At 46.7% G+C, this 13880-nt stretch overlaps 1 long non-coding RNA gene and 2 other non-coding genes across 8 annotated transcripts in view; 2 read left to right on the top strand and 1 right to left on the bottom strand.

The window, feature by feature from the left end:
• LOC101907327 (uncharacterized) overlaps positions 1–2126 on the top strand; it is an 8100-nt gene extending 5974 nt beyond the window's left edge. For 4 of the 6 annotated variants that reach the window (XR_009493865.1, XR_009493863.1, XR_009493867.1 and 1 more), the window contains one exon: positions 461–2126. This is a non-coding gene — a long non-coding RNA (uncharacterized lncRNA). The remainder of the gene's footprint in view (positions 1–460) is intronic. The other 2 variants (XR_009493864.1, XR_009493866.1) reach the window with 2 other exon arrangements.
• Positions 2127–6074: 3948 nt separating this feature from the next.
• Positions 6075–6147, top strand: TRNAV-UAC (transfer RNA valine (anticodon UAC)). The gene has a single exon. It is a non-coding gene; the product is annotated as a tRNA-Val (tRNA).
• A 4407-nt stretch (positions 6148–10554) lies between these two features.
• Positions 10555–10626, bottom strand: TRNAQ-CUG (transfer RNA glutamine (anticodon CUG)). Its single transcript has one exon. It is a non-coding gene; the product is annotated as a tRNA-Gln (tRNA).
• Between the last annotated feature and the right edge of the window lie 3254 nt (positions 10627–13880).

Genomic DNA, 13880 nt, shown 5'->3' on the forward strand with positions numbered 1-13880 from the left:
GGGGAGAGGAAACCTAGTTCTGGCAGGAATTGTGTTTAAGTTGGAGAATTGGCAGGAACTGCTGTTGGAATGGGTTCACAGGTGGGGCTAGTGGTAAAGAACCTGCTTGTTAATGCAGGAGACATAAGACATGTGGGTTTGATTCCCAAATTGGGAGGATTCCCTGGAGGAGGGCATGGCAACCCACTCCAGTATTCTTGCCTGGAGAATCTCATGGACAGAGGAGCCTGGGGGGCTACAGTCCATAGGGTCACAAGAGCCAGACTCGACTGAAGCAACTTAGCACGCATGCATGCTGTTGGGATAAGAAAGATCTTTGGGAGGCAAGTGGGTCATGAGGATATTTAGTACAGTTTAATGGCTGTTACATGACTCCTCCTTGTTGTTTTACCAAAAGAAATATTCAGGCTTAAATTTCTGTCAAGCATTTTTACCGCTTGTGTTTCTCTTTGATTGGCAGCGTATCTTGTGGACCCAAGTGGGCTTCAGATCAAATTCCTCCTTTCAGATGCTACGCACTGACTGAGCAATTGAACAAGTTCGATAAGCTTTCCATGTCTCAGTTTTCTCATATATGAAATGAGGATGGTGATATGATAGAAGCCTGTTGAAAGGATTAAATAAGTGCACCCATGTAAAACTTGTAGACCATGCCTGGGCACATGGCACTTTGCATGTCATCATTGAGTGTAAGCTTTTACATTTTGGCACAACACTGCATAAAGTCTGGGTGTGGTTTTATTTAAGTTACTGATGGCTTGCAGTGTCTGTGGAGCCTCCAAGAGAGAGTAAAGCAATCCTGTTTGATCAGCAGTAATCGCCTGGACTGGAAGGATCTGAGTTTATCAGCTGATCTGATCAGCTCAACAAAACAGCAATAATGGTCCAACTCCTTGCTTCAAGAATGCTGAACTTAAAAAAAAATCATGGTTTTACACTGGAAAATATTCCCCTACACATGACACGAGACCCAGAATTTTTAAAAAGTGATACATATGTTTAAATTCAAAATACAAGCAATGAACTTTAGAAAATATATATGTAGTACAAAGATACACATGCCCCAAAACAGTAGTCTCTTGATCCCTTCTCATGTTCCTTTTTTCCAGGGATAACCCCTTTCACTGCATGTTTGGCTATATATCTCCTTATCTCTAAATAAATATTGACCTTGCGATTTTCCAGTTTCCCACCCCAGACGCTGCAGACTGGCCTGCAAAGGGGAAAGTGGAGTGTGTGTGTTTCCTGCTCGCCAGTCATCTACAAGGCAACAGCCAAGACTTCCACTCACCTGCAGACCCACACAGCCCACCTCACTGCTCCACACAGAACCGCAAAGGGAACTTTGCCAGAACAAATGCCACTCCAGCAGCTTTGCGATTTGGGGTGAATCGGGTCCTGGGACACTTCAGTAAAGGGTGGGAACACCAGAGTGAGACACTGTGGTCACCCCAACCCAGAGACCACCCACTCCTCTCCCTTCCAATCCCTTTCTCCCTTCTGGCTCATCCTGTGTTCCCTCCTGATCTTTGCCTTCCTCGGATCTTTTCGCCAGCCTCACACCTTTGTTTCTTGTCCTACAATGACAGCTGCGTCATTGAGTCCTTTGTAACCACTGAAAGTTCCAAATTATAAGTATCAGAGTGATGCTTCTTAGCACCTCGAAGGGAAAACTTTAACTAGCTATTCAGGTCCATCACGGGCCTCATCAGTGTTTTTCTCCCGAGCAGTAGAGGACACAAGTGTTTCCATTCGCTCACGTCGTGAGAAATCATCTCAGTGGAGCAGAGTCTCGGCAGAACGAAGGGAACCCAGCCCCCCGCTTCAGACTCCCAACGGCTCATCTCCCCTTCGTCCACGGAGCAGCCTGGCCGGGCGGCCCTGGGTCAGGGACCTGGGTCTCCTCAGACGCCGGAATATGCTACCCTCGCTCCTCTTTCGGTCTGAGCTTGGGACCAAGGCACAGGATTCCATGAGTGAAGGTTCGAATCTTGACTGAACAGCGGCTTTGCATGTCCAACGGAGACTTAAGAGTGAGAAACTCTGAATAAAATCATAATAAACTGAGACTGGGCAAATAAAAATTCGGAAGAGTAGAGAACTTGAATAAAACGCAGTTCTTCCCATTCAGGTATGGAACTCTCCACCCGAAAGCTGTCGGGATTCCCGGCTGATTAGCAACATCGCAGGCCCTCCATGTCACCATTTACTCACAGGGACATTGTTTCTAATTAATCAGAAAGGTCTCACGAGATTTGAACTCGGATCGCTGGATCCAGGGTCCTCACCATTACACCATGGAACCTCTTTGGCAGCTCCCTTCTCTCCCCTGCCAGGGAAAGGGCATCTGCTTCTTCAGCTTCCATATGCCCCATTCCTACTCCCAAAACTTGAACACAGTTGACACTCATCCCTTTGCTTTCTTTCTGCTCCTCTCCTCTGATAGGCTCAGTTCACTCTCACCTCAGAAAATGAGGTAAAATCCACTTTGGGTTTTGTGCCAGGGAAGAGCCCCCTAGCTCTCCATCATCAACCACATATTCTGCCCTGGTTAAGCAGAATGTCCCATCTTGAGGTAAAACTTCTGCAAATAAGAGTGTTATTTGCCTTTTCCTTGCTTTCACTTTTTCTCATTGCTTCAAGAGGGCAGATGGTTGTCAGGGCAGGAGGTGGGATTTCCTGGGTCCCTTAGTTTTCCCATAGTACAGATTACCCTCCAAAACCGCTGCCAGCACCTCTTATCTGTAACATGTAAAGTGTGTCAGCAGTGGAGTGGCAATGGAGGCAGGAGAACTCTCCTTTTCTTCATACATTTCTGATATGGGAGGGGTAAAGTTTTCTCACAGCAAGTGTATATTTGTTAGATTTGCAATATAAGTAAAAATAACCATTTACATCAAACACTCAGACAAACTAGCTATACTCACCTAGAAGTGAAGGGAACTTCGCTCAGTCTTGTTTGACTTTGTGACCCCATGGACTGGAGCATGCCAGGTTCCAAGAGATTCTCTAGGCAAGAATACTGGAGTGGGTGGCCATTCCCTTCTCCAGGGGATCTTCCCAACCCAGGGATTTAACCTGGGTCTCTTGCATTGCAGGCAGATTCTTTACCCGCTGAGCCACTAGGGAAGACCCAAACTCACCTGGGGTGACTCAAAATCAACCACATGTCGAGGAGAACATGAGGCACAGCTCTGACACTTAGGCAGTCACAGACTCTTTGGTCAGGTCGGTCAAGTCAGTTTCTCTCCCATTAACATATCAAACCCAGAAATTGCAGTTTAAAAAAAGGCATACAAATATCAAGGTACCCAAGAGCACTGATTGTTGAATCATAGAGGATGCACATCCAAGTTGTCTTACAGTACAGACAGTACTTATGTACCCAAAATACCACCACGTTAAATATTTGCATGTATAATAGGTATAAATCCTATCAGGGCTCAGACTAATAATCTTTAGTTCTTCATTGTATCCTAAAACTGTTTCCTCCCTAATCCAATACACAGAACAGAAAAAAATAGCACTAGTTTTTGGCCAGCCAAAAAACACAGAAAGATGGCTAGTGTTGCCTGGAGATGTATTTTGTTCCAAAAGACTGGACGGAGAGGTTGACTCGAGGAGGAAGGAGGCAAAGGGGAAGCTCTTATTATGAGGAGGAAGTTCACAGCTCCAGAGTGAAAAGATGAAACTTCTTTTTGAAAATCAAGATGTTGAGTGGTAATAAACAAGACAAAGTACTCCTCCAGGAAAATTGAAGAAAGGTCAAGGTTTATGGGTACAGGACCTGAAATGGACTCTGACTCATAAAGGAAGAAAAGAAATCCATAGAAAGTATGTTGAGAGATCGCAGAATGGCCAGGAAACCTGGAGAACAGGGCTCTCACAAGGGCAAAGAAAGAATCAGGTGAGGTTAGAACTGGGATGGGTGGAGATGTGTGTTCTTCCCTTTTCCTCCAGCCTGCCCATCGGTCCTGATCTGCAAGCAGAGAACTGGCAATGAAAGGTGGTCCAGCTGTATCGGAGCAAACTGCAAGAGCAATCACAGGAGCCTTTGTCTTGATTCCATTTACAGAACTTTCTAGAAGTATCAAGTTAATTTAAGGTGAAATATATAAGGATAGAGTTTGTCAGATTCTAAGAATAGTGACAACAATATGATTTCACAGCTGATAACATGATTCATCCAGTAGTTTCTAAACCCAGGCACATCTGACAACAAATGCTTACATTCCTCCCATTTTAAAGCAGAAAGAAGGGAGGCACAAGAAATTTTCTTTATTTGTCTAAGGCCACATAAGGACAGAACTATTTTTACAACCCAGAATTTGTGCACAGATAGTTGGGTCTCTCTTCTCAGAAGTGGGTGTATCAAGATTTCTCAGTTGTAGGGATGGGAAGAAGACCAAGAAGAGGAGAGAAGGCAAGAGAGGGAGGGGGGAAGGGTAGAAGCACAAATTCTTTTATTCTCTCCTTCCTCCCCTCTCCTTAGGCCTCCTTGATTCTTCCCTGCACCAGCCCTCTCCCTCCTTCCCCACTCTGCTACCTGGAGTGGAGCAATGTTCAGCTCTAAGGATTCCTGCCCAAGTCTCCTGGGAGGTTTCAATGCCTTCCTCCCAAACCAGCCTTCCCAGCTTGGTTTTGACCCTTTCCCACTCCCAGGCGGACCTCACAGAACGCAGCCTACACAGGCTGGGATGCAGGAGCTCCATCCAGCTAGCGCTGCAGATTCCAAAACTGGGATAAAGGCTTTTTAAAAAGAACCATCCACTTCGAAAACTTGTCTGTATTTCCCTTCTCAACGGTCTTCATGGGACGAAGGGCTAAAGAAGACAATGTATTCATCCTAGAGCATCCCAGTGAGTGCCCGACTCTGTCGCTGGCGTGCAGACACAGAGCGACCATCCCCGCGACCTCTGTGCTTAGTCGCTAAGTCCTGTCCGACTCTTTGTCACCCCATGGACTTAGCCCGCCAGGCTCCTTGTCCATGGGGATTCTCTAGGCAAGAATACTGGAGTAGGTTGCATGCCCTCCTCCAGGGGATAGTCCCAAACCAGGGTTTGAACCCGGGTGTCCTGCATTGCAGGCGGATTCTTACCGTCTGAGCCCCAGGGAAGCCCACTCTGGTGGAAATCGCCTGGTGGACACAGGAAACCTAACACAGCCCCGGAGGCCTATGCCAGGGTGGGCAAACTCTGATTCGTTGGGTGTAGGCGAGGACGTGGGAAGAGCCATCATGGGAGCCCACCGTGTGTTCAGCTGTCCTTGGATCTATTTCGGTTCAAGCCCGCAGGATTGGAGCCCTGGCTCCTGGTATCTCTGGGGGCTCTGGCATCTGTGGTCGGTAGAGGGCATGGAAGTGGCACAGTTTCCCTGGGGGCAGGGGTCTTATCCTAGAAAGAAGTGTCAACTCCACAGACTCCAGGAAAGGCCGGTACTGCTGTCTTCCTAGCGCAGTCGACTAGCGCGTTTGGCTGTTAACCGTAAAGGTTGATGGTTCGAGCCCACCCAGGGACGGTGGGGTGGCATTTTAGAGACCACCAAAGAGCCTCCCTTTTGCCAGTAGAACACCAGAAAGTCCAGCGGCGAGCCGGAACGCAGAGAAAGAGCACAGGAGTCAGGTACAAAGGAGCAGCGGAGAGGGCGGGTCCCGGGGGATTGGAAGCATCGATCATTCCTGAGAGCCCAGAGTGCTGACAGCCTGCGCCATGACAAGGGCCACCGCGGCGCGGGACCGCAGAGCGGGAGGGGCGGCGTCCACACTGCTCGGCCACGGAATCTCCTGGCCTCGGACGCATCCACCGTCCCCGCCTCCTGCGGCTTCCGGGAGCTCGGCAATAGGCTGGGGCGACCCCTGAGCTCGGGTGCGGAGTTAAGGGTCTGAGGACTCTGCGTTGGATGCGGGACCCCGAATGCAGCCTGTGGGGGCCCGAGGGTCCTCACTTGAGGGAAGATGAGGAGCCCTAAAGCAGGGCTTCAAGGTTCCTGTTTGAATGTTACCATTTGGTGGTCTGGATGCTGGTGGCAGCATTCGGTATTTCATGGATACAGTGTTAAGTAACGGAGGTGGGCCGGTTTCCGTAGTGTAGTGGTTATCACGTTCGCCTTACACGCGAAAGGTCCCCGGTTCGAAACCGGGCGGAAACAGGTTGCCCTCCCCCCACCTCCCCCAACCCCACCGCCCCACCGCCCCACCGCATTTGCATCGGCAAAGGCGAAAGGCAAGGGGTGAGGCAGCAGACTCAGCTGTAGGCCGCTGAGGTATTTCCTTTTCTGCTTTCTGACGATTCATCTAACACTCATCTTTCTCCTGAGGAAGCGAAATAACCTTTTTCTTCACAGTTCCTTGGTGGTCTAGTGGCAAGGATTCGATGCTCTCAGCGCTGCGGCCCCTAGTTTGATTCCTGGTCAGGGAAAACTTGCTTTCTTCCAGCGTCTGCACTTACACAAGTCACTCTCTTCCTGCCCGGATCGGAACAGTATTTTGCTTAAAGGTCCAGGGCAGAACATTTCTGCACAGAGTTTCTAAATGCCACTGAGTCCGGGCCTCAGGGTCCTGGACCTCAGGCTGGCTGTTGGAGCTGAGATGCCGTGAATAGCCTGTGCTGGCCAGCTCTGGCCTCCACTCTTTTCTCCTGGCATGGTAAACCCAGAGTCTTACTTACAGTTTCCATTCAAAGAGAATGTGGGGCTTCAGTTCCAAAACTTCATTCAAAACCAAAACCAAAAGCTTTTGAAAGATACCAAAAGTTTGCAAGATGGTATATTCTGTACCTACGTGGGCAGTTAACATCATATTCTTTCTTTATGTAAGAGTTATGACATCACTTGATAATAACATGCCAACATCTCAGGATCGTTCCTTTACTTTGGAGTCCCTCTCAAAGCTATCTTCTGTGCGACCTGTCTTCCAAGGACAGGAACAGCTTGGCCGTCCAGAAGAGGGCCCTCTTGCCCCTCAGGAACCTGGAATCTGGTCTCTCTTGGATGTAGAGAGGGTATGTGTGTTAGTCGTTCAGTCGTGTCAGACTTTTTGAGATCCCTTTGGACTGTAGCCCACCATGCTCCTCTGTCCATGGGATTCTCCAGGCAAGACTACTGGAGTGGGTTGTCATTTCCTTCTCCAGGGGATCTTCCCAACCCAGGTCTCCTGTATTGCAGGCAAATTCTTTACCATCTGAGCCACCAGGGAAGCCCCAAACAAAAACGACCGCAATGCATTCACTAGGAATCAAACTGGGTCTCCCGCGTGATAGGCGAGAATTCTACCACTGAACCACCAATGCTCCTACTGAGAGGCTTTTTAAGAGAATAACTTAGATGGTGTTTTATTCACCTCTTTTCCAAGTGCAGGCAGGCCTGTCATGCCCTGTGCTTGTAGGATAGTCTAGGCTTTGATCCTCTGCCCTCTGCAGCACTGGCTGCCCTCTGGCCTCTTACAGGTTGCTTTGGTGGGCAGTCAGTGGTGTTTTGATCAGTCTGATTGGTGGAACCACCTTATCCTCACCCCCACTGGCTCAGTCATGTCCTACTCTGTTCAACCCCATGAACTGTAGCCAGTCAGGCTCCTCTCTGTATGGGATTTCCCCGCTACTTTGCTGGAAATCCATTGTGCCAGGAGCCAGTGTGAGGAACTCCACCTGTGGCAAAGGTCATGAGGAAGGAGGCTTGGCATACGCAAAGGCGGGATGGAACCTCAGGAGTCCCCCTGGAAATTCTCGAGCATCTACCCCCAAAACCAGAGTCTGCCTACTTTACTGCTTTGTGCTCTCACCGACACCGCTGACTTTATGGGGGCTGTCCCCCACCACCATCTCTCTCCTGAATAGGTTCTTCAGGCCACATGTGATTGTTCAGAGCCTCCCAACCATGAGAGGCATGAGATGTTCTAAACTGTCTGAATACAGATTCCTTTGAGCAGTTAAAAGATTGATTAGAAATTGTATTGGTGAAGGGTTTTTCACTTTTTGGGCCAATGTTTGCTGCTAAGTTTCCATATCCCTTACCTACTGTGTCCCTGGCAGTGCGTTGATTAATATAATTGGTGTAAGTAGTAGTGTTAATGTTTGTAACCTTGGACCCTTGAGTTAATTCTTTTTCTTGTTATAGTCCACCACACCTTTGCCCTATAGGAATGCAACTATCTAATGCTTTTGGAGGGTGGCGCCTGACTAACCACCTTTAGAGAAAAATAAGTTTTCTGAAGAAAGGGTCTTAAAATGTTAACAGGCCTCTGGGCCAGAAGATGATGAAAATCACCTAAACTTTTGCATATGATAAGTTTGCAGGAAGAAAGCCTAGATTACTGCATAACTCTACCCCTTCCCCCATTATCCTCTATGCATAACTTAAGGTATAAAAACTACTTCGGAAAATAAAGTGCAGGCCTTGTTCACCGAAACTTGGTCTCCTCATGTCATTCTTTCTCTCACCTTTTGGCTGAATTATTCAGCCTCTTTGCTCCACTGAATTTCCTCACTGAGCGATCCTTATTTAACCACTCTTTATATCCTTAATTAACGTTTATTTAAGCAATTGTTTCCTGATCCTCGCCGACACTGTCCCCGCTTCGAATTCCCTGTATCCACCGGGGCTGGACCCCGGCACCATCGGGTCCGTGCAACTGCCCCCTTCTCTCTTGCCTGGCTCCCTGTGTCCTGCAGGGATCATAAAGTGTTCTGTCAGGACACAGAGGTGAAAAGTCCTTCTCTGTGGCTGGTGGAATAGAGAACCAGATGGGAAACTCGTCCAAGGGAGGGGGAGTATCCTCAAGAGCTTTCCAGGACTGTTGAGTGGGTGCTGTCAGGTGGGTCTAAGCCCCAGGATAATAATGCCTAGTCTTGTGTTGTTCTGGCCTTGACCCAGTCCCAGGTCCAGTCTGAATTCAAGCACAGAGGCATCCAGCTTTACCACACATATTCCACTCTCCCTCTCTCCAAAGTGGGGTAGTGAACCACCTTTTCTATCTCAGTGAATAGAACACATGTGGGTTGTTGGGTTTTTTTTTTTTTTCCCCTTGAACTTTCTGTTTTCCTGAAATGTAACTCAGGAATATAAAAAAACATATAGATTTAGATAAATTAGTGCTCTCCATGCTACATATAAGAAAAAATTTCAAATTGATAGTAAGGATGAATCTTGAATACTTTTAACACTCTGCTGCTACTGCTGCTAAGTCGCTTCAGTCATGTCCGACTCTGTGCGACCCCATAGATGGTAGCCCACCAGGCTCCCCCGTCCCTGGGATTCTCCAGGCAAGAACACTGGAGTGGGTTGCCATTTCCTTCTCCAATGCATGAAAGTGAGAAGTGAAAGTGAAGTCGCTCAGTCGTGTCCGACTCTTAGCAACCCCATGGACTGCAGCCCACCAGGCTCCTCCATCCATGGGATTCTCCAGGCAAGAGTACTGGAGTGGGGTGCCATTGCCTTCTCCTTTTAACACTCTAGATAATTCTAATAATAGATGTATAATTGTATAGAAAATATTTGTCCTGTCATACTCTCAGAGATGACTCCTGGTATACCTTACCCAGCTTTAATAATTTTGGTCTAAAAACTACTTCATGTTGACTTTCAGATTTTCTAAAAATGTGGAAAATATTGGTGCCATATTATTATAGATTGTAGAAGTCTTGCATTTATTTTCTATTCAAAATCCTAATGAAAGTGAACTGCCTAAATTTCCTGTATTGCTTTGATTCCCATAAAGTGAAAGTGAAAGTGAAGTCGCTCAGTCCTGTCCGACTCTTTGCGACCTCATGGGCAGTAGCCTGCACCAGGCTCCTCCGTCCATGGGATTTTCTAGGCAAGAGTACTGGAGTGGGTTGCCGTTTCCTTCTCCAGGGAATCTTCCCGACCCAGGGATCGAACCCAGGTTTCCTGCATTGTAGACAGACGCTTTACCATCTGAGCCACCAGGAAAGTCCTGATTCCCATAAGCAAACTCTAACTCCAAAAAAATATTTACATTTATAATATTCAAATTTATGTGTCACAGAAATTTAAATATACCATATAACATTTTTTCAATGAAGATTAATAAGTATTTTAATTATAGAAATCATAGTTACTTATATTCACCTTTCAACGTGGGGGTAAATGTTTTTAGGTATCATCTAATATGTGAATATCAAACATGGCAGCTCATCCCTGGCACCCATTTACTCACAGGGACAACCGTACAGTTACAAGACGGGCAGTGCGAAGCCCCCTTGCGGGGCAGGACTCCGTGAGCTCAGCCTCTGCCTTTCGCTCCGGAGACCCAGGGGACACGACGAGAGGGAGGCACTGGCTGGGCCGCTGCGCCCCTGGCCGGGGCTTGGAGGGCAGAGGAGGGGCTGGGCTCTGATGGCCAGCGATTGGCAGAGCCGCCCGGGTCCATCGAGGATGCCCCGGGTCAGTCCCACACCTGTCCGCCGTGTCCATGTGAACCACGCCACTAAGGGTTGCGGGAGCCGGAAGGCGGGTCCTATTAGGGGAATAGGGTTCTCTATTAGAAAAAGTGTTCTTTTAACTAGGGTTCCCTATTAGAAAAAGTGTTCTACCTAGGCAGAAAGGTCCCACCGAGATTTGAACTCGGATCACTGGATTCAGAGTCCAGAGTGCTCACCATTACACCATGGAACCCCCTGGGGAGCCACCTGGTCTCCATCTCCACAGAACGATATCCGATTTTTTAGCCTCCATATGTCCCACCCATAACCTCAGGGCAGTTCTCCTAAGGCCCTGAGGAGACTCCAATACGGTTGACTCCCGTGGGTGCTCAACGCTCTTGCTTGCTCTCTGCTCCTCTCCTTTGATCCACTCAGCTCACTCTCACCTCAGAAAATGAGGTGAAATCCACCTTGGATTTTGTGCCAGGGAAGACCCCCTTAGCTCTCTATCACCAACTGCATAGTCTGCCTAGGTTAACCAGAGTGTCCCATCCTGAGGTAAAATTTCTACAAATAAGAGTGTTATTTTCCTTTTCTTTGCCTTCACCCTTTTCCCATAGCCCAGAGAGGGCAGACATTGTCAGGCAGGGCAGGAGGCGGGGTTTCCTGGGTCCCTTAGTTTTCTCACGTCGCTGATCACACTCCTAAGCAGCCACCACCTCTTATGTGTAACATATAAAGTGTGTCAGCGGTGGAGTGGGAATGGAGGCAGAAGAACTCTTCTTTTATTCTTCATATATTTCTGATTTGGAGAGGGATAAGTTATTCTCATTGAGTTAGACAATGAAACTAAGCCATGCCCGTGGGGCAACCCAAGACGGGCGGGTCATGGTGGAGAGATTTGACAGAATATGGTCCACTGGAGAAGGGAATGGCAAACCACTTCAGCATTCTTGCCTTGAGAACCCCATGAACAGTATGAAAAGGCAAAATGATAGGATACTGAAAGAGAAACTCCCCAGGTCAGTAGGTGCCCAATATGCTACTGGAGATCAGTGGAGAAATAACTCCAGAGAGAATGAAGGGATGGAGCCAAAGCAAAAACAATACCCAGCTGTGGATGTGACTGGTGATAGAAGCAAGGTCCGATGCTGTAAAGAGCAATATTGCATAGGAACCTGGAATGTCAGGTCCATGAATCAAGGCAAATTGGAAGTGGTCAAACAAGAGATGGCAAGAGTGAATGTTGACATTCTAGGAATCAGCGAACTGAAATGGACTGGAATGGGTGAATTTAACTCAGATGACCATTATATCTACTACTGCGGGCAGGAATCCCTCAGAAGAAATGGAGTGGCCATAGTGGTCAACAAAAGAGCCCAAAATGCAGTACTTGGATGCAATCTCAAAAACAACAGAATAATCTCTGTTCGTTTCCAAGGCAAACCATTCAATATCACAGTAATCCAAGTCTATGCCCCAACCAGTAATGCTGAAGAAGCTGAAGTTGAACGGTTCAAATGAAGACCTACAAGACCTTTTACAACTAACACCCAAAAAAGATGTCCTTTTCATTATAGGGGACTGGAATGCAAAAGTAGGAAGTCAAGAAACACCTGGAGTAACAGGCAAATTTGGCCTTGAAATACAGAATGAAGCAGGGCAAAGACTAATAGAGTTTTGCCAAGAAAATGCACTGGTCATAACAAACACCCAACAACACAAGAGAAGACTCTATACATGGACATCACCAGATGGTCAACACCGAAATCAGATGGATTATATTCTTTGAAGCCAAAGATGGAGAAGCTCTATACAGTCAGCAAAAACAAGACCAGGAGCTGACTGTGGCTCAGACCATGAACTCCTTATTGCCAAATTCAGACTTAAATTGAAGAAAGTAGGGAAAACCACTAGACCATTCAGGTATGACCTAAATCAAATCCCTTATGATTATACAGTGGAAGTGAGAAATAGATTTAAGGGCCTAGATCTGATAGATAGAGTGCCTGATGAACTATGGAATGAGGTTCGTGACATTGTACAGAAGACAGGGATCAAGACCATTCCCATAGAAAAGAAATGCAAAAAAGCAAAATGGCTATCTGGGGAGGCTTTACAAATAGTTGTGAAAAGAGAAACGAAAAGCAACGGAGAAAAGGAAAGATATAAACATCTGAATGCAGAGTTCCAAAGAATAGCAAGAAGAGATAAGAAAGCCTTCCTCAGTGACCAGTGCAAAGAAATAGAGGAAAACAACAGAATGGGAAAGACTAGGGATCTCTTCAAGAAAATCAGAGATACCAAAGGAACATTTCATGCAAAGATGAGCTTGATAAAGGACAGAAATGGTATGGACCTAACAGAAGCAGAAGATATTAAGAAGAGGTGGCAAGAATACACAGAAGAAATGTACAAAAAAGAGCTTCACGACCCAGATAATCACGATGGTGTGATCACTGATCTAGAGCCAGACATCCTGGAATGTGAAGTCAAGTGGGCCTTAGAAAGCATCACTACGAACAAAGCTAGTGGAGGTGATGGAATTCCAATTGAGCTATTCCAAATCCTGAAAGATGATGCTGTGAAAGTGCTGCACTCAATATGCCAGCAAATTTGGAAAACTCAGCAGTGGCCACAGCACTGGAAAAGGTCAGTTTTCATTCCAATCCCAAAGAAAGGCAATGCCAAAGAATGCTCAAACTACCGCACAGTTGCACTCATCTCACACACTAGTAAAGTAATGCTCAAAATTCTCCAAGCCAGGCTTCAGCAATACGTGAACCGTGAACTTCCAGATGTTCAAGCTGGTTTTAGAAAAGGCAGAGGAACCAGAGATCAAATTGCCAACATCCGCTGGATCATGGAAGAAGCAAGAGAGTTCCGGAAAAACATCTATTTCTGCTTTATTGACTATGCCAAAGCGTTTGACTGTGTGGATCACAATAAACTGTGGAAAATTTTTAAAGAGATGGGAATACCAGACCACCTGATCTGCCTCTTGAGAAATTTGTATGCAGGTCAGGAAGCAATAGTTAGAACTGGACATGGAACAACAGACTGGTTCCAACTAGGAAAAAGAGTTCGTCAAGGCTGTATATTGTCACCCTGTTTATTTAACTTATATGCAGATTACAATCATGAGAAACGCTGGACTGGAAGAAACACAAACTGGAATCAAGATTGCCAGGAAAAATATCAATAACCTCAGATATGCAGATGACACCACCCTTATGGCAGAAAGTGAAGAGGAACTCAAAAGCCTCTTGATGAAAGTGAAAGTGGAGAGTGGAAAAGTTGGCTTAAAGCTCAACATTCAGAAAATGAAGATCATGGCATCTGGTCCCACCACTTCGTGGGAAATAGATGGGGAAACAGTGGAAACAGTGTCAGACTTTATTTTTCTGGGCTCCAAAATCACTACAGATGGTGACTGCAGCCATGAAATTAAAAGACACTTACTCCTTGGAAGGAAAGTTATGACCAACCTAGATAGCATATTCAAAA

The sequence above is a fragment of the Bos taurus genome, chromosome 3 (assembly GCF_002263795.3).
Source record: "Bos taurus isolate L1 Dominette 01449 registration number 42190680 breed Hereford chromosome 3, ARS-UCD2.0, whole genome shotgun sequence".
NCBI classification, from domain to species: Eukaryota; Metazoa; Chordata; class Mammalia; order Artiodactyla; family Bovidae; genus Bos; species Bos taurus.